Source organism: Fringilla coelebs (genome assembly GCF_963513975.1).
Source record: "Fringilla coelebs genome assembly, chromosome: 6".
Taxonomy (NCBI): Eukaryota; Metazoa; Chordata; class Aves; order Passeriformes; family Fringillidae; genus Fringilla; species Fringilla coelebs.
The window spans coordinates 62,298,765-62,321,936 of NC_140034.1; positions in this window are offsets into that span (position 1 = coordinate 62,298,765).

Consider the following 23,172-nt stretch of genomic DNA (forward strand, 5'->3'; position numbering starts at 1 on the left):
TGTTACCCACGCCCCTGGCACAGACGGGGTGGCTCTGCCTAAGGGCTGTGCACGGGGGCTGTCCCCAGCTGTCCCCAGCTGTCCCCACAGCCCCTCTGCAGACCCCTGGGTTCTGCAGAACACCTTCCTGTGTGCCCCAGGAGCCTGGTAAGGAAAGGAAAGGGCCCTTCACTGAACCAGCAGGTTTTCTGAAGATAAGGCACCCTAAAGGCTGTCAGAGCCTGAAAACAGACCAATGCTCGTGGGGCTGGTGGATTGAGAGAAACAGGAGAGCCCCACATGGTACCCCCAGACCAGCCTGGCTCTGGGAAGAGGCGCCAGAAGAGATGTGCCACAGCCTGCAGGGAACCTGGAGCTGCCATCCTTGGGGTTTATTGCACCCACTCTTACGGGGGGAAAGAAAAGCAGCTCCCAGGTTACAGGCAGGGCGCTGGGAGCACCTCTGAGGGCACTGCAATGCACAGGCTGGTTATTCTCTGTGCCAATGTGCTTTGCTGAGTGCAAAATAAAGGCAGCTAATTGGTATAAATTCAGTTTACATTAGCCACAGTCTGTTTAAGTGACGTGGCTGCAGCGAGGAAGCCCACGGAATGTTTGGGAGGAGAAAATGTTCTGCTTACAGCAGAAGAGCTTTCCTTTGGATGTATTACATTTCTTTTCTCCAATTTGTTTTGAAAAAGTCTGGTTAAGGGTTAAGTATCACTAATGGACTCAGTGCTTATCCTTTAGCTCTGCTCAGCACAATAAAATAATAATAAATACAATCATAATAAAATATAGGTATTATGAGATATTGATTTTTATTTTTTTAATCTTTTGAAAACTTCAGGAATATATTTCACTCATTGAACTTCTCCTAGTTTACTAACACCACCAAATTTATTTATCTGCTCTAATAGTTACTGGTACTAATCTGTTCCCACTGAAATCAATGGCAAAATTGTGGCTACTGAGTACAGGTTCAGGCCCACAGGGATATAAAAAGCTACCACAAAAAAGAAAAACAAAAAAAAAACCCAAAAAAGACATTTTGAATAAGATGTTTAAATCTCAATGTAACCCAGTTTCTCGCAGTAGGTTCAGTACTTTTCCTCTCAAGGATTTGTACACTGGAAATCAAAAGGTGGGTTTCGTTCCTTTGTAGTGCTCTCTTTATTAATGCCCACGAACAAATATGCTAACAGGCTCAAAGGATTCATTACTCAGTCTGAATGACACAGTCATGTAGATGAACTCTCTAGCAAGCTTCTTTCTTGCTGTACTTAAAAGATTAGTGACAAAGGAGAAAACACAAAATTTGAATTGCAGGGGCTTAGCGTGCTTCTCCAGCTGACAAAGGAAAGAGGATGAATCCCTTCCCTCCCACCCAGAGAACAGATATTCCATTGTTCCTCTGCTTGGTAGCTGTCCACGACTTGTCTGAATGGCTCTCATTTGGTAATGGCCAGGAGCTGAAATCTTACCATCTGACATGGCAGAAGGACAAGGTGGTTCTGAATAGAGGAGCAAGGGAGAGGGTTTGAAACAGACAGCCATCCTTTCAACAGCTACAATGAGGCAGGCACAGAGGCAGAGCTGCCCTGCACAGGACGCCGGGCTGACATTCAGATCCCAGAACCATCTGGAGAATAGAGCAGCAGGGCAATGAGGATCAGCTTCCAGCGGTGAGAATTCACAAACAGAGAGACCTGCTCGGAAAAAACACCTCCAGAAGAGACCCGAAGCACTGACACCTTATTCCTCCCTCATCTCCAGGTTAAATCCTCACAAAACTGATCTCATCCAGAGGTCAATGCTTTGCCATCGTGTGCCTGATTTTATATTGCTTTCAGACTGCTTTGATTGATTATATCATGGAGTACTAATTACAAACCATTTTAGATCTTGCACATCCAGGTTTCATGCACCTGCTTTTCCAGATCAGAACAAATTCTACGTGAGGCTTTCCAAAATATAGGAGAAATCTTTCAAATCAGTCCTAGGCAAGACAAAAGCCTTCTCTCTTCTGAGCCCGGAGGATGAATTTATTTGAATTTACATCATTGTCACAAAAGTGGTTGTTGGCTATGCTTCAAAAGTCCCTGGCACAAATACACTGATGTGCAGCATTTCAAATCCATTTGTACCCGATCATTTCAAACCATATAGTCCTATTTTCCATCCCTATTTTAAGATGCCTGCATGGACAAGACCAGCCTGGTAAAGAGAAGTAGTGGGTACAAGAAATTGAAGCAATGCAATCATAATAGAGTTCCTTGAATGAGCAAGGCATTGCCAAATGGAAAACCAGGAAAAACAGAATCAAGAGCAGAGATGAGTGGCTGCTGACATAATTGAAGAGCAGCAGACAGTGTCCCAGATTCCTTATGGATCATTGTGTTTTCCCTCATTACTCGCTCTTTGTACGGCTATTAAAAAAATACAACAACCAAAATTATTTCTTCCTGCTGAATGAACCCCTCCACACCCTGGAACTGGATATCTTCCCACAAAATCATTTCCAAGCATTTTTTTGAAAAAAACAAACCCACCTTTCTTGTGAGTGTTTTCACCTGCAGCACTAGCAGGTGTGTGAAACCACTGTTAAATGAAAGCACTCTGTAGTGGGGGAGTTTCAAAATTGAAATAAAAATGTCAGATGCATGGTAGAGTTGCAGAGAAAGAAAGTGACACTCTTCAGGTGCTACCTGTCATGTGTCAGCCCCCCAAAAGGGAACAAAGAAATGCTGGTCAGACTCCAGGAAATGCAGGAAAACCTTCTCCAAAAGACCTCTAAAGCCTCCGAAGATGAATTCATTCAGGGCTGCTCAGATCTTTGATGCTGCAGCATCCAGCAGACAGCAAAAATCTCCTTTTCTCCTTCAGTGTAAGAAGAAGTCGATACATTGGAATAACTTCTTGTCCAGTGATGAAAAAAGCAATTGATAACATTTTGGCCTGGAATTTCTGCAGATTCTGGAAATGAACAGGTGACAAGTGGCTGTACCTGTAGTGAAAGAAACTGGGAAAAAAGGAAAGGGATGAACAGATGATAATGCCAAGTAACGTGCAAAGGAAATGAAAGTTCTGCCACATGCAGAACACAACTGCAGATTCTGGGATAATAATTCTGCTAATTTTGCCAATTCTGACCAAAAAAAACATTCAATTTGAAATACAAACCAAAAAAAGAACCCCATCTTGGCAAAGCGCGAAGGGTATTTTGGAGGGGATTTTTTTTAAAAGAGCAATAAATTTCTGATTTTATTTTTCCAGCAGGAAACAGCTCCTTTTAACCCTTTCAGTCTGCTGAAGGAGGCCTTTGTCAGGCCACAGCGTGGGCATTGTTCCTCTGCTGCCCTGCTTGGTACAAAGGGTGCGCTTCACAGCAGGGAAGGGAACGTGGTGCTGGTGGCCCTGGTGGTGGCCAGCATCACGTAGAGGACGGCTGCTCCAGCTGCTCCATTGTGCCAAACCCTTGGCTGGGCCACGTGGGAACAGCAATGGGAATGTCACAGTCAGGGGGGTTACGAGGCTCGTGGCTGTGGGAAACCAAGTGGGAAATCAATTCAATAATTCCAGTTGTCGCGAGGTGTTTTTACAGACTGGTCCCAAGCATTTTGCTTAAACCCCTGCAAGAATTAATGTTTTGCATAAGTATAAACAGTCTTTGGATTTCAGCATCTGTAAAGATTGGTAGGCATAGAAATGGCAATAGGTGCGGGGCAGAAGGTGAAAGCACCACCAACAGCTGGCAATGAGCCAGCTGGGAAATGCCTGGTTTCAGTGAAATGTGAACAGGCCCTGGTGCCTCTGCTGAATGACTCGCATTGTTGGGGGCTTCTGGCATTTCAGTATTGCTCATTAAGTGGCACACATGAACACAGAGATGCAACAAGGGCTCAGCACGAAACAGGAAATTTTGAATTATAGGCACAACATTGACTGTATAATTTATGCATCATTTTTACGCACTGAAGAACCTTTTTTAATGCATGAAGCTCAGTGTAGGAATGGTGTTTGCAGCAACTTCACTAGAAGGTTAAGGGTTCATTAGCACATTGAATGGCATTTTAATTGTAATATTTGCTAAAATTGGTGGAGCCATGGTGGCTGAGTCTAGAGATGATTTCCTGCAGTTGGTGCCCCATTTTTTAGCAGCTGCACGGAAGGGTTGGCCAGTCAGAGAGGAGTGAAAGCCCTCCACTGTCAGGAGAAGCACGACCAACCAAAGAGAATGAATGTCATGTTTGTTGTAGAGCGGCGAGGATTTAATAGACAGAACTGTGAGCTGCCTCAGGAAGGCCACTGCCTTGTCACAACTGATCACCTACAAGCAAATTTTAGTCTAAAAACATACTTGAGACTCCAGCCAGCACTTCCCTAGCAGAACAGTATCTTCTCTTCAACTCTGTGGGTTTCACATTGTGTAATTCAGGCAACCTAGCGCTGAAGGGAGGCTGTGGCACACCTTTGCACGCAGATCAGCAGTGAACTGGCACAGAAATTCTGCCCAATGAAACCAAAGATCACTGTCAGCAGCCCTCATCACTTACAGCAGGAATTGGAAGAGGAAGGAGGGAAAATCTCTGCCACAAATACTTCAAAATCAGGCAAAAATGATGAGCTAATACTAAGATAAATCAACAGGTCTTAGAGGATTCGTCTTTCCTGGTGTGGTCTGTGGGAGAGACCAGTGTCAAACCCAGACATTTTGAATGACAGAATGATAATAAACAGATAACATTTCATGATTTCATGCAGCTCTCTTCAATCTTTCCCATTTTAGAGTGTTGCTTTGGTAGCAGTGCAGACAGCAGCTGTGTAATGTCCTGCCTATGGTTCTGCAGCAGGCCAGGGTCTGCAGCCCTGCCACTGAGGAAGACCTGGGAGAATGAACTGAAAAGCAGGATTTAATAATGGAGAGAAGCAGATGTTATAAATAAGAATCTTGACTAGGCCAATATTGAAGCAACAATCAATTTATTAATTAATTATGGCAAAGTATGAGCAAAACAGCGCTGGGTACAGTGGAGGCAGTTTTCCCTCCAACTGCACACCAATATTTGGGCTTACAGGTATTTATAGGGGCACTCATGAGCTCTCTCAGCAGTTTCCATTTCTCCTTGTTTACATCACAATTCTATACACTACTGTGATTTCGTTTTTCTCAGGATGTGTCCCAAAAAGGAGGATCCCCAGATGGTGGTGGCTGCCTCCGAGACGTTGGTCCAGTTTCCACAAGAACAATGAGGAATCCCATCTGGTGAAGTCCAGCTCCCCAGATGTGGGTCCCCCTTGTTATCACAAGGACTATCAGTGATGTCCAGCTCCCCAGATGTGGGTCCCCCTTGTTATCACAAGGACTATCAGTGATGTCCAGCTCCCCAGATGTGGGTCCCCCTTGTTATCACAAGGACTATCAGTGATGTCCAGCTTCCCTTGGTGGAGTTGTAAATCCTTGAGAGGATGTCCATCTTCCTTTCTCAAGCTGTTTTTCTCAGTTTTGTTAAGGAGTGAGATAAGCATATTTCCTTTCTATACATCCCAAAGCTATAGTTTCAAGGATACAAACAATATTCCAAAATTATACCTGAAAAGGTTCCCATTGCAGCACTCTTTAAGGCCTGACTCCAAGCAAAGAGCACCATCCTGAATGCTGTAATTCAAATGCTCCTAAATCAATCCAGGTTAATTGCAGACACAGGCTGGGTTCAGAGGCCTCTTCCATGCTTTACTTTCCTCAGTTATTATTAGAATTTGCAGCCGTCCCATGGTCGGTGTGCACACATATCACAATCACAAATACACACACTGCATTTCTGTGCCAGACACCAAACACAGCTTGGTATTTCACACAGATCTGTATTGCTTTCTAGAGTTTCTACTTGAAACTTGCCTCTGTCCAACCTTGCTAACCAGTGAAATCAGTCCCAGCACCACTGCTGTGCCTGCTTCTGGGGGGAGAGCTGCAGCAAAAACCAGCATCAGCTGTTCCCAGCTCTCCTCAGCACATCCCAGCAGGGTCTGCCAGGCTCAGATCCCTCCTCTGCTGTCTGTTGCTGGCAGAGTGGCACAGAGAGGTGCCAGGGTCACTCTTTGCCCAGTGGCCCAGGCTGCCATGGCCACATCTGCCCCAGAAGGGACAGACCCCACTTGCCTCCTGAGAACCAGAAAATGCCCAGGACGGGTTCCCTCGGTGAGCCCTCCCCCAGATGCATCTTCCTTCCTACAATCACCTCAAGGATCTGCAGAGCAAACCCCTCAGCAGGCAGCACGTGGGAGTGGGGATGGGTTGAGCTTTTATCCCTCTGTCAGTGCAGGAATTTTGAAAATAACTGAAGTGGTGTCAGAGGTCACACATCAGGTCTCTAATCAGATAGAACTCACAGCATAATGATTTGAGTATTTAACTTGATCTAATTAGGTGGAGAATGGGACTGCTGTGGACAGAGAGGATTTCTTGATATAAAGAGATGGAGCTCTTGTAGACGCTCCATAATTAGTGTTCATGTTTATTTCTCTTTAAAATTAAGGCCAGGGTCTGGTTTTCCTCTCTTAATTTAAAACACTCCAGAATTATGTTGTTACAATTTTATCTTCACTGGAATTAACTCAAAACACTTGAAAAGAAGAATCACCACTTATTTTCTATCTTTTTCATGAGTTATGTAAATGAAGCATTTGCTCTTGGAGAAGTATAATGAATAATATAATAAATATCAAAGAGCTCCGTTTCTGGAAAGATATTTAAACAGATGAACTACTTGGAGCAAAGACAACAAATCAATCAATCAAGCTTTGTATGCAAGCAGGACAATTTATATATATATATCCATGCTTTAAACACCAATCAAAAGTCTCCAGTCCTTATGCTGGCAAGGCTGCCTACAAAATCTTGAACTGGAAACACAGCATCTGGCCAGAGACATATTTTCCACAGAACAACCACTACATTTATTTTTACGTGAGAAAGAACAAACTAAAGTTGGTAATTCTTCCCTAAAATTAATGGCTTTTTTCTTCCCAAGACACAGAAGCAAGCAATGCGATGAAAATTTTGTTCCCAGTCTTCTCACTCTGAACATAATATTCTTGTGAATAAAATCAAACCAGAATCTTAGCTGTATAATAATATTTTCTAATACTGCTAGCATGGGTTTATTAAAACTAAAATGCTAAAAAGCCTCCCCCATTTCCCATGCTCATTCAGTATTTTTGTACTTTATTTGGTTAAGACAACAAGAGACATGGTTTCTTTTTCCTGCTCCCACCTCCTAGACCAAGGACACAAAGTGCCTTGAGCTGTTGAGATATTTTACAGCTTTTTAGAGATATTTTACAGACACCAAAACTTTTCTGCCTTCACTAGAAACTTATAAAAAACACTACCAGCACTAGGAGGGAAAATAATAAATCAACACACTGCACCACAAATCCTCAGAGTAGCTTTGATTCATGGCGGTATTTTCATTATTCGTTTCATTTAAGATTCCATTTTATTCTTGAGGAGGTTTTTTTTTTTTTTGCTCTTCAAGGATAATTAAAGGGGTTCAACCATGCCAAAGGCTGGCTTACAGCAGGCAGGGTCCAACACCCTGCTCTCACCTCTGCTGATCTGCTTTTCCAGGCTGACATTCCTGGCTCTGCCTCTCCCTCCTCTCCTCCAGGGTGGCCAGCCAGGGTTTCCTGAGAGGCAGAGGTAGAAGTGGGGAAGCTCCAGCAGCTCCTTAGGGATGCACTGAGGACCTTCCACCCTTCCCTCGCCTTTTGTTGCCCTAAAAGCCAGGAAAGGAGGGGACAGAGCCCGGGCTGGGCTGGGGGCAGAGGCCAGTGACATTATTTTGTTGGTGGCCACCTAAGGAGCATCAGCAGAGGGCCAGGGCAGCACCCCAGTGTGGGGCAGCTGCAAAGCCCTGCTGCTCTCCCTGCCACACTCCTGCTCTCACAGGCTTCAGGATCAATGGAGTGCCTGGTAATCCCCCTCCAGTGTGCTCCTTTCAATAAACATTCAAGCAAAAAGGAAACTTCAGGCAAACATCATTTATTCCCTCATCCTCGCTGCTCTGCAGTGATCAAAGCATTGAAAGGACCCCTGTCCATAGACATTTATGGTGACTGGGTAAATTACAGTTCCCCTGCAAGTGGCATCCTCCAGACTTGTTCTCAAATTATTAAGAAATACAGCTTGGCTGTAACACATAAGGCATTTAAAGAAATGCCCACAGCCACTCAGAATTAAAATATAGGCTTTGCTTTTGGCCTCCAGCTGCTGAGACCCCCAATCTTCAAAAATAATGCATAAGGTAGAAGGAGCCTGCGTTTTTAACTGGATCTTTTGCAGCCATTCATCCCTAGAGCTCAACAGCAATATACCTTTTCTTATTTGCCCTTTAGGAGTGATCTTCACAGCCTTCCAAGTCAATCCAGCAAGACTTGAAGGACTGACAGCTCCTAAAGGCCTTGAACAGAGCAAATCCAGCTTGTCAGATGTAAGGGCACCTGAGCCAGCTCTTGCAGTATCTCCAGGTGCTCCTGAGACACTTACTGCCACCTACCACTTCAGAATCTAGATTTTCAGGCAGCTACTTAAGAGAAAAGTGGTTTTGATTTGGTTTGGTGCTGCAAGCTTGGTTTTAGCAGCAGAAACTAGAATCATTACAACAATAATTTACTCCTTTTTCATGAAGTCAAAATTGCGCTGTAAAAGCACGTGTAAAAGCTTAGTTCCAGTCAGATGGAAAACACCAGATGCTTTATTCCTTCTAAAATAGAAAGAGAATGGAAAGAGACCAGGACCTCTGCCAAGCTGTGTCCCCAGTCCTACAGCACATTGTTTATTCACAGCAATTCAGCCCACCATCATTGACTGGGTCCATCACTGACCCGGGCAAGGATGAGAAGGAAATATCCTGTTAACTTCTTAACATTCCAGGTAACAGGGAAAGGGCAGCAAACCATTTGTTCCCTGGAGGCAAAGCACCCTCTTCTTGAAGCCTGACACCCAGAGCCTTTGAGGATCAAGTGTCAGACGCTGTGGAAACACAGTGAACAAAAGTACAGACAGTCAGTAACCTGCAATTTTTCAGGCTGCTTCAGAATATCAGACAGCTGAAGCAGCAGTGGGGCTGAACAAATGCACTTGGCCTTTTTTTTTCCCCCAGATCATTGGCATCCCTTATAGATTTCAATATTCCTGCCTTGGTCCAGACAGCTCTGTTGCTGAAGTCTGCAGACTTCCTAAGTGCACATCATGACTCCTAACACACAGAGCATTATCCCAGAGCACTAAAGGAAATGCAAACCTTGCCACTTGTGTCTGCAAACATTCATCTCCTTTTGGTTAGGAATGCTGCATCCATCTTGGCTGCAGTAATGATTATCATGCCACTAGTAACAATTAGAAGGTCTTCAGTCGCGATATCAGCTGTGAGGAAGCCCTTCAGATCTTTGGCATTCTCATTTTTCATGCTTAGCTACACAAGTCAGAGGGCCTGAGGTCTGCCAAGTGCCTTTTTGGAAGGTTTAGGGAGACCATATTAATATATAGGCATTACCTCTGGAATAACTCCACACAAAAGGATGTCAGTAATTGCTTTCCTGAGGTACTCAAGTTTTCCTTCCCTTCTTTGGAAACAAGCACTGACAAAGATGTGATGGAGTGAGAAGCACCATGGCAGGTGTGCCTCACCAATCTACCTCGAGAGCCTTTCAATATTTAATGTCCTTTCAGATGGCTCTTTACAAAGTGACAGACTTTTCCAGATATTTTGCCCTCATCAGTGTTGAAGCAAAGCATCCTGATAAGGGGGGGCAGTGTCGAAACCCGGAGATGCCAACCCTGTAAAGTATCAACAGGGCTCCAAGAACAGGAAAATTCCTTCCCACTTGGAAGAAAACAAGTTTTGTGCCTGCCTTGCCTGTCCCCTCCCCCCACTCCAACTCCACTAATAACACAGTGTATAAATTATTTACATGTAAACAGCCGCAGCAAGAACAGCTTCAGGCAACACGGGGAGCATCCAACTGGCAGCACTGGTCAGGAGAAGAAAGGGTTGTTGTTACTTTCTAGGCAGTATTCAATACCTGTCCTGTAAAATATGAATTGTAAGCAGGACAGTTTGTTATGTGGACTGAGTACTGCTGCTCTGTGCTCTCAGCAGCTCCACACCACCCAGCTGAGCAGCAGCCTGCAGCTGTGGTGCCCTCCAAGACCAGGAGGAGTTCTGCTACTCCCCCAGATGAGAGTAAGAGTCTGATTCCCATTCACTTTGATTCGAGTTTGGGCTCAAGCAGCTCGGCTTTCAAAGGCTGCTGCCCCCCCTGCTCTAGAAAACAACAATGTGAGTCACTAAATAAAAACAGAATCAGCCTTGATTTGCGGTTGAAATTCTGCTTTTCAGCATGACCTCAGCGAGGAGTGGATCTCCCGGTGTGGAAGAGGGAGTCAGGGGCAGAAGGCAATCCTGGCCCTGCTGGCTGAGCAGGGGGAGCATTCCAGCCCTGCTGCTCTGCTGGCTTTGCCAGGGATGGGGGAAGCCCGTCCCAGCGGCTCTGGATGCGCTTTCGCAAGAGCCAGAGGAATCCGATTCATCTCCCTCTTCCCCCGTGCTTCTCTGCCCCACTCAGAGGCATCAGCCTGCCTGCACAAGTTCAGTCCTGTTGCCTCTTTACAGCCAGCTGGAAATGTGAAAGGGGTGGCAGGGGAGATCAAATTTAGGAGGCTGTTTCCCAGCTCTTTGGTACTACCAGTTCTGCAGGTCGTCCCACTGAGGTGGAGGTGAGTTCTGTGGTGGGAGTTTCTATCCAGCCACAGGGAGTTTTAAAATCTGGAAATGAATTGGATTCACTACCGTGGTGACTTGGGAAAGGGTAAAATGCAGGCCTCACAGAAATATTCCTGACAGAAAAGGTGTTACATCTCCAGCCTAAAAACCAGGTGTAAAACGTGCCTAACACTATAGGGTCAACAAATGGGAAAACCATGGACTAATAAAAATAATTCTGAAAGCCAAAAGCTTATTGGTTCAATTTCTATTGGGTTTGAAAGACTTTTCTAAAATATATCTAATTGTAATAATTTTCAGATCTTGTTAGAGTAGCCAGTACAGAAGTTGATGATTTTGTACAGCGAGATTGAAGGTTGGTTGGTTTGGTTGGGGTTTTTCTGTGGAGTGTGTTTGGGTTTTGTCTGTTTGTTGTGTTGTGGTGTGTCTTGGCAGCCGTGTTTTTCTTTGTTGTTTTTGTTTTTTGGTTCTTTTTAAATAGGTATCAAATCAGGGCTAGTGGTTTTGAGAGCAGAGGAGAAGCCGTGGGAACCTAACCTTCAATTTTGTTTACAGAGGACATCCTGAACATGGCCATCAGCAAACCACCTCCATTGCTGATCTTGGTTTCCCTCTACTTAAAAGAGAAATAATTATAACATTTCTGAATGATACTGCAAGAATCAGCTAATGAAGCTTAATTTAGCTGATGAATTTATCAAGAACCACTAAATTAGGCATAACCAATAGTAAGTAGTGTTTTGATATTTGAAGATGTATTCACTAGCATGAAGTATATTTAATTGCTAGTGATAATTTCTCTGGGGCAGTGTGGTAAAAACTATTCATCTAAATTAACTACTGCTTGTTCCAAAAAATCACCATTTCTGCAATGTAGACCTTCTGGTGTGCTACCTCTGTGGTTCTTTACACTGGAACAGACATTCTGCTGTGGTTTAAAATTGCACCTGAATGAGACTTGCCTGGAATCTCAAGGCAGCTTTCAGCATTGAAAAAAAGCTAGTGATTGTAAAAAAAACCCCAAACCTTTGGCTAGGTTCCTTTACTGCTGGGGGGATGTTGGGAAGAGACTAAACCATGAGGGACTTTGGTTTTGTCATAAAAACTCAATTTTGCCTGCAATAATTTGTGAGCTGGGTAGTGAACAGAACAAACACCTGGGAAGTTCAACAAGGCATACTGCAAATCATCAGAATTTTGCATTGCTTGATGAAGATAATTTGTTTTCAATGGCAAATAGATAACTGCAAACTCTTGTAAAGGATGCTCCTCTTCCAGCAGCCGTGAGCAGCACACAATCCTCTCTCAGTGTCAGGGAATGCCCTCAGGGGTTAAGCTGTTTCTCCTCCAGAGCAGCCAGAACTTCTGTGGCTTCAGATTGGCTTATTCTCAAACCTGCCTCTTTTAATCCAGCTCCTGGCTGCTGGTCTCCATGGACATATTCGTGAAAGTGTGCTTGTTCACTTGTCCAAGGTGCTGCTTGGACAGGCCACCTCTAAAACCCATGGCCATCACATTGTGTACATTAAAAAAAAACAAAGAAACCTTTAAAAATTAGATAAGTAAAACACTTGCTTTGAAAGTTACATTGCTTGATCAAGAAGTTTTTCTGAATCAGTGAAATAAAAGAAAGAAACAAAACCTCAAATCCCGTGACTGTCAGCTCCCATTGGGTTTTTCCCATTAGAAATTAACCATAAGCCTCAATAAAGGATAAGAAATTTCTTCATGAATTTTCACTACTTTGCTTTCCTTTGGTTTTTCATACTGTAAATCAAGGCCGCCTCAAAGGTGATCAAGATGATGAAATTTGACACTTTAAATATGTGTCAGATATTGTAAAAGCACAGGGATAAGAAGAACAAAAACCCACTGAAAAGACCTTGGAATTTTGTAGCAAAAATGAAAAGGGAAACAGTCCTGTGGTTTAGAAGTATTTTGCAAGTAGAAGTTAAGCAATTTAGTTTTGTTTAATCCCTTGCCAAAGCGCTGCGTACCAGCTGAATTTCCACTTCTGCTAGAGGAAATGTCTGGCCTTACAAAGCAGTTCATTACAGCCCCAGTGCACAAAGAGTAAAGCTGATTGCACTGGTACAAGTGTTTAATTTTACATCTCAACCCAGGCTTCTAATTAGTCACTTAAACCCTCGGAAATGGTGTCATCCTAAACTTCCTAACAATTGACATAATGCAGCCAAGTCTTACCTGATGTAACCTGGGTGGAAGCAGTCCAAAGGTCTGCTTTCTCCAGGTCAGGGCCATGGGTGGTTTTTTTATTTTTTTATTTCAGAACTCAATGTGTATCAGCATGTCTGCAGGTAATTATGAGGGGATAAGGAGTTCTTTGAAACAATGAACCAGAAGGGAAATCTGCAGACTTGCCATGAAAACAACTTTCAAATGATCACTGACAGCAAATTCTTGAACATGCTTTGCCAGCCAGCCAGGATGTGCATTTCAGCATCACCTCAGCAAGTCCAGGTAACAAAGGAGATGGTGCCTCATGAGGATGCAAGAGAGAGTAAAAAACCTTCCCTGGCATTGAGGGGAGCTCTGCTATCCATGCCTCCCCTACATTTCCCCAGAGAATGTCAAGCTGGTTTCCAATTATTAGTTTGGATTTCAAGTTATTGGTATCTGCTGGATAATTATCAGTAGTCAGTCTCAGAATTCAAATCTGTCTGCCTAAAAAAACACAAAAAACCCACTTACATAATAAATTTAATTTTCCACACTTCCCCCCCACTGATTTCTCACTCTTCTGTCAGTTCATGCTCCTGCTGACAAACATACATCCCGATTTGTTTGTTAGTACAAGATGATGAGCAAAAAAACGTAGAAAATTACACATAATTACGTAAAAATATTTTGCCTGTGGGGGGAAATTAATTAAACCTGCACTCATCCACACCTTAAAGAGTGTGACAGCAATTAATTAGACCCATTTTGTAACGAACCATGAGCTGACAAGAAGTGCTCAATATTAACCTAAATATTTTTTTGCAATAACAACACTACCCTCAAAGATGGGGGACAGCATTTACTTGCTCAGAACAGCAAATCAAACACCACTCTGGCTTTTGAAAGCCAGAACCACCTGCTCTTGATACAGCAGGAAAATTCAGAGTGGTTCCCTGCACGGCTGGGCTGGGCATCAGAAAATCTTATAGCCTGAATAATAAAGTACTTTGTCTTTTGCCTGCAGGGATGTTCCACAAGCTGCAACAAAAAAACTCCCAGGAACCAGAAACCTCCCAAAGCATTATTTTAAACCAAACTGAAACATTTTAAAGTGAAATAAATGTGCAGGGAGCCACGGGGAGCGGCCAAATATCTGGAGATGGCGATAGCCATTGTTTGAGAGCCTAATCTTGGTCATTTGATCATTGGAATTCCTTTGGGTTTTTTGTTGAGGCAGAAATTATGCATTTCCTCATCAAATATGAAGTTTGGGTTTCACAAAAGGTCAGTCCATCGATGGCCCTGGAATCCTGTTAAATATGGCTTGATGAAATTGCAAAATATTCTGTTTCTTGTAACCTGCAGGGTCACTTCTTCCCCCTTTTTACAAAGGGCCCGTACTAGACATCATTTAAATCCTACTTAAGACATGAAAACAGGATTCAAGTGGGATTCTAAAGATTAATAAACCTCTTTTAAAGCAGGATGAATTTAATCTGCAGTTCCCAGCAGCACATCAGGACAAGCTCACTGCAGTTTTTCTGTGCTTGCCCTAGGAGCACAGAGTACAACATGCAGGGGGTGAAAACATCTGTGATTCCCACAACTGTTAATTCAGGCACGCTGTCCAGACACCCAGGGAACCTAGTTATTTCCAGTCTGCTTCAGCACATTCACCAATAAAGGGAAAAAACAATGGAAAGCACCAGGAAGCCATCCTCCAACCACAGTGCCCCGGCAGAACAAGCTGCAACATCAACAAGTACTTTCAAATAAATTATAGCAGGGATTGAATGAATTTATATTCATTCACCCGAGTCCTGTGCTGCTGGTGTCTGTCAATTATTGTCTGTGAAGTTGACCAGGGACCAAAAAGAGAGCCAGCAGCCAGCACATCCAGTGATGACAGAGTTTATTTCACTGCACCATGGAACAGGACCACAGAGACAGGCTCTGTCTCAAGGAAATACTTGTAAAAAATGTGCCCAGCCTCTTCTTCTCCTCGTTTTGGAGAATGAAGTGCAGAAAGACAGATGGAATTTCAGCCTCTTGGTGGCTCAGGAGCTGTGGAGCCCAACTCTTACGTAATAAATTTAACCTGTAAAAGCAAAGTAATCTGTAGGTATTCTAGCCCTGACCGAGGTCAGGTTTGGTTTTTCATTTAGCTGCCCACCCTGGCTGTGTAATAAATCTTACATAAACAAACCCAGACAGTAGGATTAAAGGATAAACATAACTAATGCTCAGATCCAGAGACTGGGATGAATGAGAGAAAAAAAGCCAAACAAACCCCAAAAGATGCACCATGCACAAACACTGCCTTTCATTTTCCAAAGTGCCTCTTTTTTCCCCTAAACATGAGCCTATATTTAAATACACTCCAGCTGGTTTTGGACTTGTTAGGGTATTTTCTGCTATTATCACCTAATAGGTTTGGTTTTTTTTCCCCTGATAAAGCTGCATTGAAGATTATTAACAGTAAATGCCTATGAGAATTCATGATTTTATAGATTTGTGTTCAAGACTGCTGGGAAAAACCACTGTGGTGTTTGCTGAGCATGGTGGAAGGGGGAACTTCATTTCAAGGCACTTGCAAAACATATTCATGCTAGTTTATGCTACTCCAATTTTCTATTATTCCAGTAACACCAATGATAGAATACATATTTCCGATTGCATTACAGCAGATTGTGAAAAACACTTAATATCTGAAAATGCTAAACAGAGGAAATAGTGAGAAAATCTCACCCCAAAGACACACACAGAGGAAGAGCATGATGTGAGAAACATGTTCTTGGTTTCTTTCAAGCCACTGATATTTGCATTATCATTAAAAAGAAATTCTCTCTCCTAAAGAAGCCATTAAGAACTCACTCATTTCACGACTTTCACCACTGCAATAACCTAAATATCACAAAGCCCTTCTGTATTTTCATAAGCTGTTCGTGAACCTGAATAAAAATTATTTTATTTAAAGTTGTATTTTATTAATAATTTCTTTTGCAATTAAATGCATCTGCTTGTCACATTGATTATCTCATCACCAGTTTATTTTTGATGGCAGTGCTTCTGTCACTGAAGTCCCAGTCTTTCAAGTCCTTAATTTATCCTCCTTCTCAAAGAAGTATGAGCAACTCAGGGAAGGCATTTGCACCACGGAATTGAGAAGTTTCACAAGAGAAATGAAGCAATTCGTTCTCCACTTTGCAACATCAAAGCTGTGGTAAATTTTCTCAGCTATCAACTTATGGACCCCACGTTTTCCCATGCAATGACAAACACCAGAAAGCATGATCTGAATGTTTATACAGATATAATTTACTATCTGAGAAGAGCTAAAATATGTGACCTCCAGGGAAAAAGACAATAGCGAACCAACATAATTTCTAAATGATATTAAAGAACAGATTAAAATATTTCCATGTATGAGAAATAGAAAAATGCTTTTGGAAATGAGCCGAAGTCTTGGCATAAGAAAAATCACAGGGCTCTTGCAGTGGGAACAACACCAGCCTCCACACCAGGCCTTCCCATATTTCACAAAAGAAAATCTGCCCATTCAAATGAAATTTTTTACTCCCCAAATCCCCAGAACAAGTTTGGAAATATCCAGCGACTTTTTACTGGCCGGAAGAAAATGCCTTGCCCGTTTCAGACTTGATCAGAGGCATCAGCCCTGGCAAAGCCTTTTCTCAGGAGAGCAGCAAATGGAGAGTGTCCCACAACCCCACACCTCTGTCCAGTGGGGAGTCACAGGTCAGCCAGAAAAGTGAATTTACAGCCACACCACCTCTCTGAGGCAAGGCCATTGGCCTGAGTAGAATCTGTTTGAGCATAACTCGTTCTCCTGATGCAAGGGAACAGCTTTGTTGCCACAAATTCACAGTTTATTCAGATATGCCAGCCATGAGTTTGTCCCCTGGGAAGTAGTTATCTGAAGGGCAGAGCACGAGTACAGCTGGAAATACAACAAACAGAAAGGATTCAAAATCACCCTCATAAAAATAAATAAGAATTATATGTTGCAGCAGTTACTGTCATAGTAAAACAGCCTTTCAGAGCTATAAAATCCTGCACTGTGCATCTCTGCTCAGGTGAGAGTGTCCAAGTGTGCTGGCACGGGGCTCAAACGGGATTATTGGAGGAGGGACCACTCTGTTCTACTTGCTCTAACTGCTCTGTACCTCCTCAAAACAAAAGGTTTTGGAAGCCCTTGATAAACAGCAGGTGTTTTTTGCTTAAATTCACTTTGTTGCTACAAATCTAACGACACAATCCCTTTTAACACAGAACTTTAGAGACATTTAGGTTGGAAAAGACCTCCGAGATCAACCTTTGGCACCAACAGACAGAAGTGCTTTTTGCCTGTGGGATGTGAACACTAAGATAATGCAGTAATCCTTTGTCCTGCTGCACTTGTATTTATTTTTTAATAGCAATTGTAGCCAGTGATTTAATCTTTCCATACCTTGTATACACCGCCCTGAAAGAAAACACTTATTTTCCCCTCACTACAGAAATGCCTGGCTCACGCAGCGTGGAGCTGTTGACACCAGTCTCAGGTGACTGGGCACAATCACCCCTCTGTGTGCCTCCCTCTGCCCCCTGTACCTTTAGGATCATTTTCACCCTGTCCTTGGAGGCAGGGCTGAAACCCACCGAGGAGGGCAGTGAATGTGCTCTTTGAAAAGCTGGGGTTTTCCCTGCTGCTCTTGTTACACACAGTCTGAGTGATAACCACACACAGCCCCAGGAGATGGCCTTGCACGGCTCCTAATTCAGTGTACTGCTCTCCAAGTGCCAGGGCCCCTATTGATTTCAGCTCAGCCAGGGCTGGGGAGATGGCATTGCTCTGGGATTGCTGTGCAGAGACAGGGATTGACCTGAAACTGGGGCTCCCAGGGGATGGCACAGCTGCTGCCCAGCACAGCACAGCCCACCCCAGCCCAGGGGAAACCTGAGCAGGGCTCTGTGCCTTGCTTGTGCTCCTCTCAGTGACCAGGGGGGTTGCTGTCAATTCAGCAGAGCACACCTTGATCCGTTCCTGCTTTAATTCAGCAGGTACTGAGCCTTTCCTCCTTTAATCCATCAGGTACTGAGCACACTTTGATCTGTTCCTGCTTTAATTCATCATGGACTGAGCACACCTTGAGCCTTTCCTCCTTTAATTCAGCAGGAACTGAGCCACCTTGAGCCTTTCCTTTAATTCAGCAGGAGCTGAGCCATCTTGAGCAGCTCCTCCTTTTCCCAGCCTCCTGCAGGATAAACTGGAGCAAAAAGTGAAGCTGTGTTGATAAAGTCAGAGCAGAGAGTGGCGACCTGGCACTTACAGTCCACATCTCTCTGAAGGTAATGTCCCAGGAAGTCTACTCCAAAATCCAAAAAGACAAGTAGAAAAGGCAAAGCTGCTCTGCTACTAAATGCCATGGACTAAACTCTGCAATCAGAATGCTTAAAAAATGAGCAAGGTCAACATTCAGACATTCTCTCACTGTTAGTTCATTGTCTGAAGCCAAACTTAAGTCAGCTTGTTACTACTTTTGAATATATTCAGAAAGCTATTATAGTCTTTTTCATTTGCTCATGATTTTTTACGTCCTCAAAATCAAATCCATACAAAAATTCACTAAAATTTCTTTTAGGGATGAGAACTTTTCATATCCAAATTCTCCATGCTGTAGGAAGGAAAATAATTGTCAACAACAGAGAAGATAGGAAAATTCTGCAAACCTTACAGCTTCGTGACTGGGGCTGGAGGAGCATCATCCTCTGACTCTAAGATTCTGGAAAGCAAAGGGGTATTTTGCCTTAAGGCTGATGGGGGTATTTGTGTGGGGGGTGACACTTCCTCCAACAGACCAAAGTAAAAACCCATATTTTGCAGAAAATGAAACAACCACCCAGGTGGAAAAGAATCTCACTGAGGGATGAAGTTGAGTAGTTCTTAAAATTAAAAAAAAAAAAAAACATTTACAAAGAATAGAAAAATCTCGAAAGGAAAAGCTACTCTAGTGACCCTCTAACAGACACATAAAGATACTGAAGGTTTGTGGGAGGAGGAGGAATAAATCACTTTAATTAAATGTATTCAGTCACAAGTGCAAAATTGCCTCCGTATCCAATTTCTCACAGGCAACTCTCCCCGTGCACGAGCAGCCTGGAACTGAGGACAAGATAAAACATCTACTTACCCTCTCCTAATTTTCCCTCTGTTTAACAACCTCTCAGACAAGGTCTCCCCACATTTACACAACAGCCACCTGGATCTGCTTTCCTTCCAGCAAGTTTCCACTTGTGGAAGTTTTACCAGCCAGCAGCTTCGTCCAAGCCTTCGTCGAGGAGCTGCCTCCAAAGGTCTTGGAACTCCATGGAGGTCTTGTCCTGCTCCTTTGTGTGCACACCAAGGCCTGGTATCAATAAATCCCTAAACACCACCCCAAAAAAAATCAACATTCTTTGCAGGAGGGAAACAGCGAGGCTCTCATAACCACATCTGTCAGCACTTGGCTTGTAAACAGCAACCGATTCAAATGAAAAATGAACACTGGCACCTCTCTCAAACCAGCAGGCTGGGAGCTTGTGAGAAATGCAGAGCAAATTAAGGATGAGATCAAGCCCAATAATGCTTCCAAAGAGAAATGAATCACTGAAAAACCCCACAGCAGGAAGAAAAAACAGAGCAACACTTTTTCATAAGGGTGAGTAACTGAGGAAAGCCTTGACAGCGCTACCAACTTCTGCAGCAAGAAATGCTAGGTCATGTTAGGAGAGCCCACTAAAGAAGAAACTGTGTCCTGAAGGAGCAGAGGTAGTTATCTAAAAAAAATTTATCTGTAAAAGGAGGAGGAGGAGTACAACCTCCAAGAAAAATACTGTGAGATCTACTATTGAAAAATAAGCAGCTTTGGTTTATGTATCCCTGTCACGTCCTTCCATGATATTCAGCAAAAACGGCAGCAGCAGCGGTTTGCATTACACAGAATGTTGGGTTGTTGCTGGTTTATTGCTGGTTCTTGTTTCCCAGCTCCTCGTGGATCTGACTGCTTGTTCTTCTTGCACACAGAGAGATTTGTTTCCTGAAAAGTCTTCAGAAAGCAGGCTGATTGAAAAGAGCCTGCACGAGTCCAAGGAAAACTAGAGGCAATTGCAGCAAATGGTCACTGGTCCTTCAGTCCCTAACAAAACCAGATATTGAACCAGTCAGCCCAAAGCAGTCATTATCCCTCTTGCTGGAAGATCCTGCAGCAAAGCCTGTGAAATAACACCACGTGGAGATGGCCCTGGTGGTGCCAGCACTTCAGGATGCCATCCACAGACCCAGGAGGTTGGAGACTGGATTTTTCCACTGCCTGCATGCTCTGGAGAGCACGAGGCTGCTCACCCCAGCTCCTGGAGCAGAGGGAAAGATAAAAAACCCTGTTCCCACTCAGTGGCTGCATCACCCTGGGCTGAAACACGAGCTCGTGGAGATTTTCTTCTTCCTCCCTCTGTTCCTAGAGCTCCCAGCTATTTTATTTACACAGTTCATGGCAGCTGGGAAGTGAGCACTGCCTTGGAGGAAGAAGAAGAGTCAGGAACTTGTTTCACAGGAACCTCTGAGCCAGCACACAGCAAAATCTCCTCAGTAGACACAGAGGAATGGCGAGAGTTGGGGGGAAAAGAATGGGGCAGAGAGATTTCAGGGGAAAGACATCAAAAATTAAGATAACAGAGTAAAAAATCAATAGAAAGGAAGAAAAACATTTCACATTTCAAAGGACAACAAAAATAAAAAGTGCATTGTGCCACAAGGAAGCTCAGCCCAGTCTGTGAAAATACAAGCTGCTGTGCTCACATCATCACAACAATGAGACTGACTGACTCTAAGCCACTAAACACACTAAACTACCGCTATTCTGATTTTCTTCTGTTTTAACTCTGAGTGTTTCCATCACTCTCAGAGAGACTTCTGCTCTCTTTACATCCTGTTTATGAATAGATGATTTTGTTTGTGGAGTTCATTGTGTAAATAAACTACACTGCACTGTTGCAGAGCTACTAAAACTGCATTTCCACTTCTACATGTGGTGTATTTACTGAGCTTAAATGTGGGTATTTCCAGCCTTTCAGGATTGCCAGACAGGGGACACAGGATTGTGTATATTTATGCATATGTTTATTATCCCTGCTCAAAAACAGAGCCTGGCAGATTTGTTAGCTGTGTCTGTGTTCTTGCCACAGCCAAAGTGCTTCATGGCAGGCAGAGAGCCTACCTGCTGTCTTAGAAAGGTGTTGAACAGGGTAAAAGCGTCATCACTGTCTCTGTACAAACAAAACTAGCCCTTGAAACCAAAGACCCTTCTTTTTCTCACATGGAAAAGCATTTTAAGCCACAAATTCCACCAAGGGACACACCACAGAAGAGCTATCACAGACTGGCCAGCAAAGCAAAGCTCCAAGCACAGCAGCAGCCCACCAAGTGGGAGTTTAGCACTTGACAAAGCGTTTTAAATCCTCTGCCTGCCAGCTACCAAGAAGTTACTTTGAAAACTTTTCCCTTCCCCGTGCCTGAAAAAGAATAACCCCCCAAACCCCAAAGCAAGGGCAGAACAAAGCCCAGCCCTTTTAGAAGCAGTGCTGAGGCTGCTGTTCCCTGGGTTGGAGCGGGCAGCAGGCACAGGAGGATGTAACGGGGCAGAGAGAAGCTGTGCCCAAAGCACGAGCAGGGAGAGCACTAAAACCCTTGAGCTGGGCAATTAAAATGTTGACAGAGACCTAAATCCCCCTAGCACCTTTCTCCTTTCCCATATCGCTCTTTCTCAACACAGCTAATTGTCAGAGAGATTTTGGTGTTGAGACTTCAGCTGTCATTTTAAAAGTTGAGCCTTTTCACCTCCCTTCACCATGTCAGTGATGTTCCAACAGAAACATGAAATGCCATAAACGTTGAGTTTAATCTCATCACAGAACACACAACATAATCCTTGCTCCTACAGTTGGTTTAGTGCCAAATAAAAAAAACCAAAACCTTTGCAAAGAGTACAAGCGAATGGAATAATCTGAAAGATTCCCACTGTGGTTTCCCACTGAAATTCCAGATTAAGAAAAATGAATTTTCAGGCTCAAAACTTGATTTGAAATGTGTGAGACGCCTTCTTTTGTAGCCAGTCAACTTAAAAACTAGTATTTTATCTGACTGACATGTTTCCTTCCTCAAAAAGGCAGAAGAATGTAACTGCATATACTGTTATACACAACAAATACACTTAATTTTCACATCTCTCTTTCAGGCTTCATTGCCTCCATCCAGATTCTGCTGCAAAGGAAAGAAGAGAAAGGAAAACTGCAGGAAACCCATCACTGCTAGCTCAAAGTCTGGTTCACTGAGGAGCTCTTAAGCACTTCATACCAAAACTTCCTGGCTGATCTTGTGTCACTTATTTTCAGTAGCTGCTGCTCAAATCCAGATCTGCATTCCTTCCAGTAATTTTTGTCAAGAGCACATCAGCCCAGTAAGCCCAGGCTGTCTAAAGCAGAGTGATCCTCCAGAGGCCCTTCAGCATCAGTTGTTCCCCAAGGTTTATTCTGGACTTTCTGATCAACCTCTCGGTGCCACCAGAGGCGTGGCACTTACTGGAGGAGTGGGTAATCGTCCCCAAAATGTTGCAGGAGCTTTGCCATGATGAGAAGCAGAGCCCTGGGAGGAGGAGGAGGCTGAGGAACGTGTGCCCACTGACACACTCCACAGTAGAATGTGCAGAGTAGAAATCAGGGCTGGTTTCAGGGAGGACACATACAGGAGAAAGGGGAAAAGAAGAGATTGTAAATGGACTTGTGAAACAGCAGAACATTTCTCAGTGGTGTTTTTCTGGGAGGAAGATGCTGTTTGGCACCACATTTGCAGAATGGCCCCTTGGAGCACAGATAACCCCAGGAATGCTATTTGCACAGACTCTTCTTCCTAAGGCCAGGAGAATTCCACAAACCCTGCAAGGTCTCACCTTTTTGTACTGAAACCTTAGCACAAACGCAGAAATGATAACCACCCCTGATTAGAGGGACAGAAACTGTGATTCTTCCACATTACAGAGGATTGCTTTTCCCTGCTGTCCAGTGATCCTTCAGGGCCCAAATACATCATTTATTGTACCAGTCCCAAGAGGAATCTGTCATGCTTGGCACACAACCCTGCTAGAGTGGAAATTTCCCGACGTGCTGGATTGTATCAACACAATTTGTCATTGAG